At 39.7% G+C, this 15,936-nt stretch overlaps 1 long non-coding RNA gene across 1 annotated transcript in view; it reads right to left on the bottom strand.

The window, feature by feature from the left end:
• Nucleotides 1-14,195, bottom strand: part of LOC110586225 — a 122,945-nt gene extending 108,750 nt beyond the window's left edge. The window contains exon 1 of the long non-coding RNA XR_002480682.1: nucleotides 14,145-14,195. This is a non-coding gene — a long non-coding RNA (uncharacterized LOC110586225). The remainder of the gene's footprint in view (nucleotides 1-14,144) is intronic.
• Between the last annotated feature and the right edge of the window lie 1,741 nt (nucleotides 14,196-15,936).

Below are 15,936 nucleotides of genomic sequence, written 5' to 3'. Positions count from 1 at the left end.
CTGCAAGCAGGGAACAAAAATTTCATTTGCTAGGTCATCTTCCTGAAACATCTTTCATTTGACTATTCAATTCCTGCCAAAACACAGCTTAAACCACTTTAAAATAAGTTTTTATAGGGGTGCCTGGGTGGCTCAGTAGGTTAAGTGTCTGCCTTCAGCTCAGGTTGTGATCTCAGGGTCCCGGGATCGAGTCCCGCGTCAGGCTCCCTGCTCAGCAGGGAGTCTGCTTCTCCTTCTGCTGCTCTCCCTGTTTGTGCTCTCTCTGTCTCTCTCTCTCTCACTCACTCTCTCTCAAATAAATAAAAAATAAAATCTTTTAAAAAATAAGCTTTTATAGATTATAAAATTGTGCAAATTAAAATAACTTCTCCCTAAAATTAATTCTTAAGAAAGCAGGAGCCATCAGAGGTTTTAGGCAGTATAAAGATACTGAGCATGGTAACATGTGCTGATAAGGCCCACTAGACTGCTGTGAGGGTGGCACTGTCCGTATCTTTACTCAATAATCTATCTCCCCGATCATCTGATGATGCAGAGCTTAGCAGGCGTGGCCGTGCTGAGTAGCACTGTATTTACCAGAAGTGCAGAGTCAGTCTACCCTCAGAGTACTCAATTTAACATTTAGACCCTTGCTACTCAAAGGGTGGTCTGTGGACCAACACCAACAGCATCACCTGAGAGCTGGTAAGAAATACAGAATCCTAGGCCCCAACCTACAAAACCGCAATCTGCCTTTCAGCAAGATGCCCAGGTGACTGGGCTGCACATTACAGCTGAAGCAGCACTGCCCCACGGTACAGAATACTGGTGGACCTCTTTACTTCTAGCTCCGTGGGGACCACAGTTGGGAAGGATGGCTGAGAGAGCCTTTCTCCCCATTCTCTAGATTATGTGTTCACTGGCTTTCTGTGGCAGTGACTTATATCCTTGACTAAAGAACCCAAAGAGACAACAAAACCTCCCTGCCTCACACTGAAGCAGAAGCGTTAGGAAGTTCTCCGTGTTCGTGGTTTTTTCATGGTACATGGTTTTTTTCAAACTGTTTTCATGCAACTTTTCTCTTCACCTCATCAAAGCTTTAAAGGGTTGTCAGGGGACTCCTGGTGATTTCCAAGATCCCTTCAGGGGGTTGCAAAGTCAAAACTATTTTCACACTAACACTATGACATTATGTGCTTTCTTTGTGCTCATTCACTCAGGAGGGTACAAAATACAAAAAGCCACACTGCAACTAACTCTTCAGACACTACCACTTTGAGTGTAGTGTCAAGGAAGAATATCTGGTTACTTGAAAAGGCTAATAAAATGCTTCTCACTCTTCCAACTACGCATCTGTGGGAGGCTGATTTTCTTCGAATATTTCAACTCAAATAACATATTACAACAGATGAAATGCAGATGCAGGTATGAGAACCCAGCTGTCTTTCATTAAGCCAACCATCAAAGAGATCTACAAAAATGTAAAATATTGCCAGTATTCTATGTTTTTCATTTTGGAAACAGTAATTTTTCATGAAAATATGTTGTGTTAACATGCAAAAGAGTTATTATTTTAAACAAATTAAATAGTTTCCAAATTTTTGTTTAATTCCTAATACAGTATTATATTAATAAATATAGCTCATATAAACAACAGCTCTTTGAGTCCTCCACAATTTTTAAGAGTATAAAAGTGTCTGGAGATCAGGAGGTTTGATAACTGCTTCATTTGAGCAAAGTAAAATGAAGACTGAAAACCCTCTTATGAGAAACAAACTCTTCAGGTAGAATGTTGGGTAAACAGGATGGAGCATACTCAAAAGAAAGAAGTCATCCTGCCTTTAAAATAAACAGAACCATGAGCAGGAATGGAAGTGTCTATATTAGGTTCTCAGTGTTCTCTTTATTATGGTTATTTACTCTGTCATAAATAACTGAATTGCTAAAATCAGGCACACATCCCACTTAGAACCCTGCTGTTCTCTCTGCCCCAGAAGGCTCTTGTACCAGCTGTCCATTTGACTCATTTTCTCACCTCCCTCAAGTCCATCAAAAATCACCATCCCAATGATGCCCACCCTGACCACCCAATTCAAAATCGCAACCCACCCCATTATTCACACACATTTCCAACTCTCTTCACCCCCTTTGCCTTTTCTTTTTCCATAGCACTTAGAACCTGCTAAAATACCATATAACTCATATGTTTATTATATCTGTTGACACTATTTGCCCTTGCTAGAATGTAAGGTGCATTGAAGGAAGGCTTTTTGCCTGTTTTGTAATCTTATCCCAATCATCTCTTCTAGAGCAGTCCCCAGTACATGATGCCTTACAGTGAATACTGGTCAAATGAAGGAGAGTGAGTTTTGCAGATAGAGGCTGTGGAGCCTAGCAGATCAAGATTGGCTGTTAGACTTAAGCAGAACCTCAATTTGAACCTTATTCGGACAATTAGCAGGCTCGTGCTCTTGGGCAAGTTACTGAACTCTCTAGCCCTCAATTTTCTCTCATGTAAAATAGACCTCACAGGAGTGTGGTGAGAATAATAAGATAATATCTGAAAACTGCGTATCACCTAGAACTCAGTAAGTGATCATTAAGCACACCACCATAGACTTCACATCGTTATTAGCTACTTCATCTTTTACGCTCCCAGGAGGCAGTGTCTACAGTTTCCCGATTGGATTAAAGGCAATGGACAGCCCCAGGTTCACCTCTGCTACTTAAAGAGTAGCTCCATTTTCCATTGCTCAAGAAGATAATACCTTTCCAGACTCAGGGACATAAATAAAATAGCTTTAACTCATAGCATGTCTATGCTAGAAGTATTATGAAAGGTCATTTAATTAAACTTTTATGTTTTCTTAACAGGTAAGTAAATGGAAGTCTGAGGTGAAAAGGTTTTCTAAAAATCACATAGATAGTTCGCATAGACAGGAGAACCTAAAATCCCAGTTTCTGGAGTCCCAGGACAATATTCTTTCCACTCTAATCAGCATGGAAACTGTTTATTGGAACCCTTAAAAAGTCCCAAACTTGGGGCGCCTGGGTGGCTCAGTCGTTAAGCGTCTGCCTTCGGCTCAGGTCATGATCCCAGGGTCTTGGGATCGAGCCCCGCATCAGGCTCCTTGCTCGGCGGGAAGCCGGCTTCTCCCTCTCCCACTCCCCCTGTTTGTGTTCCCTCTCTCGCTGTGTCTCTCTCTGTCAAAGAAATAAATAAAAATCTTAAAAAAAAAAAAAAAAGTCCCAAACTTTTCATCTCATACAAGGTTAGCATAAAGAAGTAGAAGATAATTGAGATCATGTCTGGAGTGGATACAAAATGCCTTTCTGTCACCCAAGCCTGTCATCTTTATAACTCATAATTAATGGTTTGCAGAACGGTGGACAAATAAATCCTACATATATACTGAAAGAACACTAAGTTCCTACATACAGCCGTCTAGAAGATTCTAATCAAGGAAAAGGAAAGGAAAGATAATTCAGTCAAGGAATTGCTGCTGTTTTTTCAACTTTAGATCTCCTAGACTGTATCTAGAAATTGCACATTTAGTCAACTATTCATTAACCAATTTAGTAAACTATTGTGACTTTTTCCCTGAATACTGCTCAAAAGTGTCAAAAATAGTAAAATACATGGGATTTATTCTACTATTGTTAGTAGCACCTCCTAAATACATATTCAAAATTGGTCCACATGCTTACAGGTAGATAGTTATAAAGCTGGCTCTTCCACTTGTACAGACAAATGATCAAATGATATGCACTAAAAGAGAAATTGTGTAAAAATTTAAACATGCAAGATGTGACAGTCTGGTCCCTGATTAAGCCTCAAAAAAAAAAAAATTACTAAAAATAGACCAAGGAAGCAAACAAAAGAGTTGTTATGGAAACATATTTGAATCACTGAAAGCAAATTAAAGATTCCTCCTATTTGCCAAACATTACCACTCAGACACTACTGCACGATACAGGCCTGTGCAAATCAACATCATAAAACAGTACAGGGAATGTAGCACTATGCTAGACCTCCAAGACAGTGCAAAACACTGAATAATAGGAAATCCCCCACTGGTAGGTAATTATGAAGTTCTTTACCTAAAGAATTTAATCTTTAATCCATCTTAAATTCATTCACTTATTTAACAAATATTTATTAAGCACCTGCCCAGTAGGGTTTGAAGCATCTGGAATTCAAAGATGAATGAAATCTTAATATATTACCAAGCTTAGAATTTCAGAAAGTCCAGACCAAGTCTGTTTTGAAAACAAGTGGTAGATAAGGAAAGGAGAATAAAAACATCCCTGTTTAGCTGGGGTAGATGTCACACAGCCCTAACTACTGGGCAAAGGCTAAATGTATAATTATACAGAGTTGATTTAAGGAGAAAAACAAACAGGAAATGTAGACACTGTTCTAACAGACTAATTTTAAGCTTCAGGGTCTGAAGAGGAAATGCAAGCAGTAATTTTATCATAGCTAAACAGGAAATATATGATCAAGGAAAGGCAAACACCTGTCCAGAACCAATGACAAGTATGCAAAATACGAGGGAAAGAATACATGGAGTCCTGATTCTGAAGAATACTGGGGCATCCACTGAGGAAACTAGGCATGGTATCATCAGAGATGACGCTCCCCTGCATAGGCATTAGGACATCTCAGTAATAAAGTATATTTGTCCCCACCCCATTTCTTACCTCAACAGACAATACCCAGCCAGAGCCAACACAGTATACACAAAGATTAGGTGGGACTTGGCAAAATGCCAAGTAATATGGAATAACAAAATGTCTTGGGTCATTCTAACCTTCTGAGAATCAAATAAATAAATGTTGCCTGTTTAGCTCTGGAAAACTGAAGGAATGGGGAGCATTCGGCAATTACTATCCCTAGCTGCAAATAAAAGCTTCTGGAAGGGTTCCTCAGCTTTTAGAGCCCTGAGCATCTTAAGTAATTAACATTTCTTAACTAATCCCCTACAAAAACAATTTAGATCTACTCACATTTATTTGCTTGCATGTTTCCCCAGTTCTTCTCCCTAAGGAGACTGCATATATTGCAGTTAGGAGTATAACCTCTAACACTGGACAGCCTGGGTCAGAATCAGGCCCACCACTGTGGGCTGTGTGATCTTAGAAGAGTTAATATTGCTTATCTTCAATTTCCTATCTGTAAAAGAGGAAAGATAGCAGAAACCTACGGCTAGGGATTGTTGTGAGGCTTAACAAAGGCTACCATATGGTAAGATTTCAATAACTTTGGCCATGATGAGCATAGGGTGTTCACAGCAGAGGGAAATGTAGTGCGAGTGGCCATCACGGGCTTGAAGAGAGAGTGTGGTCAGCATAGTACAGTGTTTTTAATATTTTATTGTCCTTCTTACTAGGCTCCTGCTTAAATGAATTCAAGTATTGACATATATGTATATTTAGCTCATCTATTCCAGAATGCCCCACAGTGGTCCTATGGGGTCTCTCTGAACATCCCCTCTCACCTGTGGTGAAACGTCTGGAAGGATTATGCCTCTGTTTCCCTCATAAGTTAGGCTCTAAATAAGTTAGTTCCCATTCTAGCACTTCTTCTGAAAAGCAGATTCCACACTGAGCCCTGACTTCCAACATCATCTAGCAGGAACATGGACAGTGTGTCTTCAGGGCCCTGCCCCATGCAGCCTGGCTGAGGGAGCAAGGTTCCCCAGTAAGTGGGGAAGATCACTTAAGTGATCACTTACTTAAAGATCACTTGAAACCATTCCACTCTGAGAATGGGCCCCTGAGTCCTTGCTGGCGATGTAGACTTGATTTTCTTCTGTACTCACTAGTGCCTGGACAATAAACTAGCCCTGCCTGAATCTATAGGGCAGAATCCCTACAAGGTGCTTTAATGGTTCCTTGCTGTATGTTCAGAATGCACATATTATGTTCAATATACAAGAATTATTTAGATCTTGGGGCACCTGGGTGGCTCAGTCGTTAAGCATCTGCCTTCAGCTCAGGTCATGATCCCAGGGTCCTGGGATCAAGCCCCGCATCGGTCTCCCTGCTCCGCAGGAAGCCTGCTTCTCCCTCTCCCACTCCCCCTGCTTGTGTTCCCTCTCTTGCTGTGTCTGTTTCTGTCAAATAAATAAAATATTAAAAAAAAAAAAGAATTATTTAGATCTTCAAACTATCAAGCCAAAGATAATGCTCCAAGTAAAAACAAACCTAAAAAAAAAGTCATTTTAAGTGAGAAAAAACATAACAGGAAGTAGAGTCATCTTTCCTGACTTCTTGGGTACCTTTTATCAGGATCTTTAATCAATACAGCTTAGAGCCCCAATACACCATGATCTTGAAACTTCATACCAGGTTGGATAAAGATCCCCAGAATATTGTAGCTTGAATTATTGGTACTTAGAATATAGAAATTAAAGCCATCAAATCTCAGGTTTCTCTAAACCAAGACTGTAGCATCAAGAAAATATACAGTGTTGGTGGAAATGGTCCAACTGACCTCCACTCTGAGGCATTCTTTTTGGGCCCTCCTATGCAGAAAGCTGAAGGATCATTTGATGGCCTATGAAGCTACCCTGTTTCTTCCACACCTCAACCTTTCCATTTTTAGCTCCAGCAATGCTAGAAAATATACAGAATATCATGCCCAAAAGAGAACTGACTTGAAGCAAACACTTTACAAATGGGCACCTTTTAAAAATCTGGCTCTCTTTTAAGAATTGTCACAGTTAAGAAATAAAATAAGGCACAGATTGTGGCTACCTAAATACCATAAAATACACTCCAATATTAGGAGTGTGTTTGCTATTATAATAAGACAAATGCCCAGTTATGACGCAAAGACTAACTGAACTGATCCGGTTCCAAATGGAGATAGAGGTGTTTACCTTCAGCTATTTTTTTCCGTGAAGAAAAAATACATATTCCAAAGAGGTAGGTGCTCTTTCAGTAACAACACTATGCATCCAAATTCTCTGAAGGCTCTTGTCACATGCTGATAAGATTACTACTCTCTGCATGTTTTCTGTGGATAACCAAAGACCAAGGAGAACATATGCCTGCTTGGGTAAGACAACCAGCTAACGTGAAAAGTGAAGCTACTCCCCGAAGCAGCTAGAAACACTCACGTTGAAAGAAGGCCAATCTCGTTATTCTGGTGGTCCTCAAAATTTTCAGGGCATAAAAATCACCTGGAATACTGTGAAAACTACATATTCCCAGAACTCTATCCCTCAAGCATCTCAGAGGATGCTTGAGGAGTAAGGCCCAAGAATTTGTATTTATAACAAATATTCCAGGAATATCATAGATGTATGATTAAAGGGTTGGAAATAGGGCCCACAGGCAAGGGCTAAAGAATGTGAGTTACTTAGAAAAACAGAGATAGGATTTCATTTTTTTTCCAAGTACTGTATATATAGATTATAGATAGAGATAATAAAGGAACAATTTTCTATTTTTACTAGACTGGACCACTTCAAATTCCAACAAAGACATATAGATAAGACAGGCTAACTGAACATTATGTTACTTGGCTAATTATAGTAAAGAACGGAAATTATAGATATTTCCTCTGGAAGGATTACAAGAATAAAGTATCAGGATTTCTTTCAGGGTTTTTTTAAAGAGCTGGACTTTCTAAAAACAGGGAACACATGGAGACTGCCCGGAAAGATTTATCATCTGATCCCATTGTGATCTTATGAGAGGAAAGAGCATCTTTTCCAAGAACTCTTGATGTCACTGGAGAACTGCTGTCACATGTTGGCCACATGACCCCAACACTGCTTCCATCTGTTTATCCTGTTCTTGCCAATCATTGTTTATGCCCTCACACAGGTAAACAAGCTACGAGAAAGTCAGTGCCAAATTAATTTGGAAGTAACTGGATTCCGTTTAACTAGATGCTACCTGGAGGGGCAGGGGGGACTGGCTCTTAAATACACTCCTGCTATTCTTAAACTCAGCATAAGAGAAACCCTGAATCCCCTATCTCTTTTCCCAGGAAACATATGCAGCCCGTGCAGGTAAGAGGAGGAGGAGGAGGAGAAGGAAAAATAAGGAGGACTAGCAGAAGGAGGAGGAGGACAAGAAGGGGAAGATGAAATGAAGAAGAGGAGGGGGAAGAGGAGAAGGTCCTTCAGTGTGAGTGAACCACATTTTCACATATAATTGGCATGACCTGTTGTGCAAGAATGAATAATAACTTTGAGAGGGGGACATGAAAATATATTCATGTTCCTCTGATTGCCATATAGAAAATGTTGTAAAAATTACATTAGTTCCCCATGTGTTTTATTAGTACAGGGTTTCTCAACCTTGGCACTATTGACCTTTTGGGTCAGACAATTTTTTGTTGTGGAGGCTGCTCTGTGCATTGTAGGATATTTTGTAGCATCCCTGGTTCCACCCACTTGATGCCAGAAGCACTCCCCATCCCCATTTGGGACTATCAAAATATCTCCAGATACTGTCCCTGGGGGATAAAATCATCCATGGTGAAGAACCACAGTACTAGAGCAATAATCCAGCATGGTGATCTCAACCTGCTTCTAACTGCTGAAAGTAATTTTGCCTTAGTTAGCATCATTTCTGAGTCTTTTCCTCTGTCTTGTTGTTTAGACATAACAATACATAGGAAAGATGGGCAAGATTTCACCAGCACTAATGAATAGGAAACACACAACCAGGAGAAAATCACTGCAGATCATAACCCACCATGGGAACTCCCAAGGGAAAAAAAGCTGGGATACAGCCAGAGTGCTCCCAGGTACCCATAGCTCCCACAACTGAAAGTGGCCACAGAAGGGGACCAGAGTCATGGTTCTGCCAGTATCTTCTCCTTATTTGGACTGATCCTCCTCTGTACCTAGGCTTGAATGTACATAAAGATGTGATGTCAAGTAATGTTTGTTTTGGTTGTCACTTTGGTGACCTGGTATCTTAAAGTCATGGGTTTTGGAGTCATGCTAACAGAGTTCAGACCCTAGTTCTGCCACTTATGAGCTGGTATTCTTCAACAAATGACTTTACCTATTCAAGTCTCAGTTCCCTCATCTATAAAATAAGAATAATAAAATCAACTCTATGAGGTGTAGTGAGAATGAAATGAATTAATGTATGTAAAACAAAGGACCAATGTAAGCACTCAATGAATTCTAACTTTTTTTGTTGTCCTTTCGTTGTTGCTTTTACTGCTACTGAAATCACTGACATCATCATCATCATACCAATGGATCCTAAAAGTTCTTAGACTCCAATGAGTTCAGGAATTCCAGGCCGAGGACCACTGCTTCAGCCCATTCCCCCTTTCCTCTTTGACATCTAAGAAATATCTATAATCTTCTAACTTAACCCCACTGGGTGAATTCATAGTAAAGTGGTGTTGTCTTTGTCGCTAACCCAACTATCATTACCAATTTTATGAATATCTTTACAAGGGTGCCCTCTATGTCTTAAATTGAAAACATAATCCTAACAATGAGAATTTCGGGCATTGCAACAAATTTGAGGCCAGATTTGGGGGGTTAGAAGGACCTATCAATTGATCTTCATTCACAGCATCTTATAAGAAGCCACCCAAAAATAAGCAGAATCAGCTTTTCCAGTGTCTCCACCTTCAGTCAGTGGTAGGAAGAGAGGGTGAAAGCTGGCACTGAAACAGAAAATGTGGCTAGTGACAATATGCGACTGTGAACTTTCAGTTTCAATATCCCTTTCATCCTTCACCCCTGACTACTTGCCAGAGAAACTGCATACTTCTCACAGCCTGCAAAAGTCATGGCCCTCTTCTCTCCCAAGAGAGATCTTAACCATGCTTCAAAGATCAATTCAAAAGTACTGCTCCATGAAACATTCTCTGACAGCCCAAAGTTGGAGGCAATCACTCATAGAACTGTAGAGCAAGAAGAAAGCTTTGCTAATTTTAGGGTCTGAATAAACTTCATGGTTTAAAGATACAATCAAAAGGCTTGTGGTAGAAAAAGAACCAATGAATTCCAACTATCCACACTCCACTTGAAATTATGAATTACTTTTTTTCAGTGTTTCAGTTGTTGGGGTTTTGTTCATCTGCACATATTTGTCTCAGGTTCTGCTTTTATAGGAATCCAAGCAAATCCAGTTCATAATATTTATGCCTGTGAGGGTGTAAGGAAGTAATCAGACCCACACAGTATGTGGTAGGAACATATATTTTCACAGACTTTGAAAGGTAATTGAACAGGCTGTCAAAAGTTTAAAAGGGCATACCCTTTGAACCAGGTATTCGTCTTCTAAGACTCTCTCCCGTAGTAATGCACACAGAAGCACAAAGATAAATATGAGGTGTTGTCTGTGGAATACTATATAATGGAGAAATACTGGAGATATCTGTTAATATATCAGTCAAAATATCTGTCATTAGAGGGGTGCCTGGGTGGCTCAGTTGGTTAAGCAACTGCCTTCGGCTTAGGTCATGATCCTGGAGTCCTGGGATGGGGTCCCGCATCGGGCTCCCCACTCAGTGGAGAGTCTGCTTCTTCCTCTGACCCTCCCCGCTCTTATGCTCTCTCTCATTCTCTCTCTCAAATAAATAAAATCTTAAAAAAAAATCTGTCATTAGAATAATAATTAAGTTACAGTGTAAGCATTCTATAAAACACAATGAAACTATTAAGCATGAGTTTGGTCTATATTTACTGCTAAGGAAAGATGTTTATGATATACCAATAAGCAAAGAAAATCAAATTTAAAAGACATATGTATTGTGTTCTATATCTGTTATTTTTCTCTTTCTATCTGGAAATACACACACACACACACACACACACACACACACACACACACCCCTCAGACTATTAGCATGGTTACTACTGGGGAGGGAGATGACTTAGAGGTAAAAGTGGTGGTCAAGGTGGTACAGAAGGGAAATGCCTCTGTATTTTTCTAATGACTGCACATTACCCTTAAAATTGAAAAAGAAATGCAATGCATTTGGAAATGAACATCTGAAACATTCTTCATCATTTTTTCTTAAACTCCACCATCAGTACTGGCTGCAAGAGAATTCAGAGGATTTTAGCTGCATAATCTCTTATCTGACATATACTAGTATAAAAGATGGGTTGTAACCAGATTTAAGCCCACAAGTGATCTAAACAGTAATTAAGAAGAAAAATTATCTGTTGACACTTTTGTCTTATATATGATTGCTTGCTCTTTTAAGATGAAAAATGTCGCATGGACAGAAAATATACTTCAAATACTCATTATGGTTTTCATAAGCAAACTAAAGAAAATCATAATTACAAGGATAAACAGGAAATTAAAATCAATGATAAACATATGCCTAAGCCTCCAGAATTTTTTGTTTTGTTTTGTTTTGTTTCTTTATTCAGGAAATTAAATGATGTTAAATGACAAACATTTGAACTCTTTCAAGTGTTTGAGAGGAAAACTATGGCAAAAGACATTACTGGCAGTGGGACTCAGAGATTTTTTTTTAATGCAGTGAAAAACTAACTACCAAGAAGAGCCAACCCATTGTGACCTGTGATTTTTGGCTGCAGAATTTGCTTTCCATAGAATTCTATGAGCGTGCGTGGGTTTGGGAGATTCCCTGCAGGCTCGTTACAGTGAATCCCATTATGTAGTAAGAAAGAAAGGGGGTTGGTGGTGAAAAACATGGCCCTTGCTTGGGTGTGTTATTATGAGCAAAGAATCCTAAGTTTTAACTTTCTGTAAACTGGGAATACTTATATTAAATGGCAAGGTTACTCCAAGGATTAAATGAGAACACATAGATAGATGTGTTAGATAGATAACGACTACTTACATGTTGATTTTTGTCATTATTCCATCTGTATTTTCTTAAACTTTTGTATTGGGATGCATAATAGCATGATGACTGGGGCAGCGGGTGGCTCAGTTGGTTAAGCATCTGTCCGATTCTTGGTTTTGGCTCAGGTCATGCATGATCGGAGTCATGGTGACTGAGTGAGCCCTGCATTGGGCTCCACTTTCAGTGTCGAGTCTGCTTGAGATTATCTCCCCCACTCCCTCCCTCCCCGCCCCGCTCCTCCCTCAGCTCACACATGCTCTCTTTCTCTCTTAAGTAAATCTTAAAAAAATAATAGCATGATGACTAAAAGATGTAGAAGACTTGAATAATACATCACTTCCGTAAAATTATTCCTAATCACCGACAGCCTGATCAATGTGACTGGCAGGTATCTATGGAAACTCAGGAGGAACAAATAAGCTGGCACTGACATGCAGCAGCAAATAATGTCTATTAAATCACTTGGTTAATGATACAGGGTCCATTCATTCAGCCAATACTTATTGAGTATGAACTGTGCTTCATGCACTGTGTTAGAGTCTGTGGACAGACTGTGCTGAGCAAAACAGGGTTCCTACCCTAACAGCTTAGAAACTAGTGCAGATAAAAGGCATTAGGAAAAAAATTCATAATTCTAAGTATGCAGTAGTTAGAAGACAATGCCAGGAATCACTGTGAGAGAGTGGCGAAGTGAGATAAGGAAGGGAAGAGACCAATAAAGAATACACAGACTAGCCAGCTACCTGTATGGTAGAGTGGTGAACTGTCTGAGTTTATGTGGAATTAAGAAGGTTCCCATGACACAGGACTTTTCCATGCTAAAATTGGGACAGTCCCCAAAAAATCTGGAATGAGTTGATCACCTTATTGTATGAGCAACTGGGTCTCAATCATTCAGGAGACCTTCACAGAGGATGCATAGAACACAACTTAGAATTATCTCAAAAAAAGGCAAGGGAGTATTTATCCCTCAATGGCTTAACCCTCAGTGGTTGAGGGAGGGTCACTCCAAGGCACTATCTTTCATTTACTCTCCATCTGACCTGTGCGTGCTCCTGTATCCAGGGAATGCCCTCCAAGAAAGACAGAGGAAAATGTTGGCATGTCTAAGAAGTGTTTGCAGGCAAACTCTGGGGTCACCCACAGGATATCAGCAGGGCACCAACACCATCTGACACATGATTATTTTCCCCCATCTCATAGGCAAAAGGATGATTTCAATGTTATTTTCATTTGGATTCTCTAACTAGTGGAGAGTTTAGACCTAACTTCATATTTACATCCCTTCTTGTGCATTTAACAACAACTTTAGGGTAGGTTATTTTCTTGGCCTGGGACAACTGAGCTCCATAATAAAAAGCAAAAAAAATTTCATTCAATTTACCTAGAATATGTGCATGTGGGGGTGGTGGTAGTGGTGGGAAGCAAGGTAAACTCTTTCGTGTGAACTGAAGGTGAGAATTGATCATTTAGTCATACTGTTCCCAGTGCCATAATCCTTGTTCTACTTCCCTTTACCTTTAAAGCAGAATTGAGATCCTTGAGTTTTGTCTGTCATATTTTTCAAGTTCCCACTGAGCTGAATTATGGGCATGATTCATATCTGTCTCTCCTCCAAGGCTCTTCTCACATACCCATTTCCTCTCTCGTGTATTTTCAGATCACTCCTCATTCTCCATAAGCTATAAACTGCTGTGGGTGTGCACTGCCTGCTTTCACTTCTGCTGGGACCACTGCTGTATACTTCTGTTTTCTTCAAGCCTCACTCACTGCAGCCTATTTTGAATGGGACTCTAGCTCACTCAGGGGGGAATCAGGGATGTTTAATGAGCTGTCATTACTGAAATCTAACACACTCAAATCTCTTGTGTAACTGAAAACCCAGGATGTTGCTTAGCTTACAAGCTACAGGCTAGGGAACTCACTGTATCATAATAAGAACATGAGCTTTGTACCTTCAGAAGATAACTAAATTATAAATTTAAACTTTAGATCCTGTCACTTCATTGATTAAACCCTCAAATATTTCTGCGACTACCTAAGACCTGTTGTCATTAATTTTACCTAGTTTTATGCATTCCATTTCACCGTGTTTCTCAGCACATTTCTCAGCCCTTTACCAAAGCTATCCTCCAATCATGATTATAAACTGACAGTACCTTAGAATGATGATGTTTGATGATTTTACTGAGCAGCAAGTAATCTATATAGTTCCTGTCTCATAAACAAATTGCTTAGACTTTTTCAGCTAACCTTTTGTCTCAAAAATGTGTCCTTATTTCAGAGTGGACCAGCCTTCATTTAAAAATACAGCAACTGAATAACAAGACTGTAAGGGACCTACCTGAGGTCACACAACTCGTGGTCAAGGCTAGAAGTTCTCTTCTTATGCTGCTTCTCTTTCATCTATGTCATCCATCTTCTTCTTGCTTCTCTGGAAAGAAAAGAACATCACAGACAGTCATCTTCCCATTCATCCACCTGACTCAGACCTCTGTGCTTCAGGATTTTCCTCTGCCACCACCATGCCCCACCCTTCAATCATTCCATTTCAGAGACAATCAGACTGGCTTCTTTGCAGGACCTTGACAGCACTGACCTCCACAGGCATGGCATGAATTCCAGGAGCACTTGCAGCCTTTTCCAGACATTTGGTACTCTCAGTATCCTATCTGGATAGTTATTTACATCTTCATAAATAATGTATCTGTCTGCCTAACTGCAAAGTCAAGGCCCTTGAGGACACACTACAGATTTATATAATTTGTTGCATTCCCCACCATGCCTAAATGCCTATCACTATGCATATGATAGATGTTTCACAAATATTAAAGCGGATGCTCATGACAATTCCATATGTAATTATGTGCATAACTTACATGTATATGTTATATATAATATGTGATATATACGTACATATACACAAATAATTTTAATTGTTTATTCTTGAGAATAAAATTACATTTAGTACTGAAAAAATAGTAAGCGATACTGGCTCCCAAATACAGTGCTGCCTGTACAGAGACCTGAGCAGATTTCAATAAGTGTGTCTACGTGAAATAAAGCAGGGAAGTTATTTCTTGTATTTTGTTGTGATTTTTGTGTTTGTTAGAGCAATCACAGTATGGAACCAAAGAGATGAACCTGCATTTAGAGAGCTAACAATTTTTAGTAGACTCCTGATGTGAAATGTTTTTATTCAATTTACTTCCCCAGTGATGGCAAAGCTGAGGTCAAATTCTGCAACATTTGGAAAACCGATAAAACGTAAAGGCAATGTTTGTTGTAGAGTTCCAGGGCCAAAGGATTATGAGGCACAGAGCAACACTTCTATGGGTCAATGGACAACAGGGCCAGAGAAATGCAACTCATGTTTTTTATCTTGCCATGCCTTTAGCAAGGTTTTAGGAGTGATATTCTGCCCAAATTTCTCCTTTAAGGTATATGTGGGGATCTCTAAGGTGAAAAAAGGGTTAAGATAGGACTTCAGGGGGCAAAATGTAAAAAAAGGAGAAGCTTTAGCTGAACAAAAGAGAGTTGTTTGTTTGTTTGTTTTGACCATCAGGTATTTAAAGGTAAGCAACATTTACAGCTCTACCAGACTAAGACAGGCATGAACTGCCACATGGAAGCTGGGAATTTTGTAGGCAAAGGAGGAAACATGTTGGGAGAAGAGGATGTATTGCTACATAGGTGAGGTACACCTTAAATGCTCCAAACAGGGATTTATGCAAAGCAAAAGTTTTGAAGCTGCCACGTGGTAGACAGGTACTATGTGAATAGAAGTTTGCATGCCTGAATGTGCACAAAATTCCCAAAGTAAAAATTTTAGCTCGGAATTATAATCCAAGTCTTCTACTGCCCTAAGGAAAGGGTAATAATAAGAGCCTAATGTTCCAGAGCCCAGGAGTGGGTGGCTTTTGGACAGGACACTAGCAGGACATTGGTGTCAGCTTACTCAGCACACCTCTAGTCCCCAAAATGTGTCAATAAAGGGCTAGACATTTGGGCCTTTGGAGCTTAAAATTACCATTCTGAAAGTAGCCAACAAAAATTAATAAACTATGCCAACCTATAAAACATGAAACCACAGAAAGATATGGACACTCACATTGATACCCATTCTATCCATTGAG

This window comes from Neomonachus schauinslandi, chromosome 7, assembly GCF_002201575.2.
Source record: "Neomonachus schauinslandi chromosome 7, ASM220157v2, whole genome shotgun sequence".
NCBI classification, from domain to species: domain Eukaryota; kingdom Metazoa; phylum Chordata; class Mammalia; order Carnivora; family Phocidae; genus Neomonachus; species Neomonachus schauinslandi.
This window is presented reverse-complemented; position numbering and strand designations above follow the sequence as displayed.